This window comes from Styela clava, chromosome 13, assembly GCF_964204865.1.
Source record: "Styela clava chromosome 13, kaStyClav1.hap1.2, whole genome shotgun sequence".
Classification (NCBI taxonomy): domain Eukaryota; kingdom Metazoa; phylum Chordata; class Ascidiacea; order Stolidobranchia; family Styelidae; genus Styela; species Styela clava.
This window is the reverse complement of record NC_135262.1, coordinates 15,922,501-15,924,011: the sequence shown is the minus strand read 5'-3', so window position 1 is coordinate 15,924,011 and position 1,511 is coordinate 15,922,501. Positions and strand designations below refer to the sequence as shown.

Below are 1,511 nucleotides of genomic sequence, written 5' to 3'. Positions count from 1 at the left end.
TATCTGGTTGATCCTGCCAGTAGTGATATGCTTGTCTCAAAGATTAAGCCATGCAGGTGCAAGTACGAGTTCTCGTAAAGCGAAACTGCGAATGGCTCATTAAATCAGTCTTGGTTTATTTGGTCTCGTAAGCGAAGTGGATAACTGTGGTAATTCTAGAGCTAATACATGCATTAAGCGCCGACTTCGGGAGGCGCGCTTTTATCAGATCAAAACCGACCGGGTTCGTCCTGTGACGTTTGATGACTCTGGATAACCACGCGGATCGTACGGTCTCTGCACCGACGACGTATCATTCAAGTATCTGCCCTATCAACTGTCGAAGGTACGCTACGTGCCTACCTTTGTGATAACGGGTAACGGGGAATCAGGGTTCGATTCCGGAGAGGGAGCCTGAGAAACGGCTACCACATCCAAGGAAGGCAGCAGGCGCGCAAATTACCCATTCCCGACACGGGGAGGTAGTGACGAAAAATAACAATACAGGACTCTAACGAGGCCCTGTAATTGGAATGAGTACATCCTAAAACTCTTAACGAGTATCCATTGGAGGGCAAGTCTGGTGCCAGCAGCCGCGGTAATTCCAGCTCCAACAGTGTATGCTAAAGTTGTTGCGGTTGAAAAGCTCGTAGTTGGATTTTGGGCGAGCGCCGCCGGTCCGTCGCAAGGCGTGTCACTGGTTGCGTTCGCCTCACCTTCGGTTCTCCGTCGGTGCTCTTGACTGAGTGTCGGCGGTGGCCGATAAGTTTACTTTGAAAAAATTAGAGTGTTCAAAGCAGGCTGTTCGCCTGCATAGTGTTGCATGGAATAATGGAATAGGACCTCGGTTCTATTTTGTTGGTTTTCGGAGCACGAGGTAATGATTAAGAGGGACAGACGGGGGCGTCCGTACTCTGCCGTTAGAGGTGAAATTCTTGGATCGGCGGAAGACGAACTACTGCGAAAGCATTCGCCAAGAATGTTTTCTTTAATCAAGAGCGAAAGTCAGAGGTTCGAAGACGATCAGATACCGTCCTAGTTCTGACTATAAACGATGCCAACTAGCGATCGGGAGGCGTTACCATGACGACCTTTCCGGCAGCTTCCGGGAAACCAAAGTCTTTGGGTTCCGGGGGAAGTATGGTTGCAAAGCTGAAACTTAAAGGAATTGACGGAAGGGCACCACCAGGAGTGGAGCCTGCGGCTTAATTTGACTCAACACGGGGAAACTCACCCGGCCCGGACACAGGTAGGATTGACAGATTGAGAGCTCTTTCTTGATTCTGTGGGTGGTGGTGCATGGCCGTTCTTAGTTGGTGGAGCGATTTGTCTGGTTAATTCCGATAACGAACGAGACTCTGGCATGCTAAATAGTTACGCGACCTTCTCGGTCGGCGTCTAACTTCTTAGAGGGACTAGTGGCGTTTAGCCACACGAGATTGAGCAATAACAGGTCTGTGATGCCCTTAGATGTCCGGGGCCGCACGCGCGCTACACTGAGTGAAGCAGCGAGTGTCTAACCTAGGCCGAAA

The 1,511-nt window shown here is 50.4% G+C and overlaps 1 non-coding gene across 1 annotated transcript in view; it reads left to right on the top strand.

The window, feature by feature from the left end:
* Nucleotides 1-1,511, top strand: part of LOC144431573 (small subunit ribosomal RNA) — a 1,810-nt gene continuing 299 nt past the window's right edge. Inside the window, exon 1 of the ribosomal RNA XR_013480137.1 lies at nucleotides 1-1,511. This exon is cut by the window's right edge and continues 299 nt beyond it. This is a non-coding gene — a ribosomal RNA (small subunit ribosomal RNA).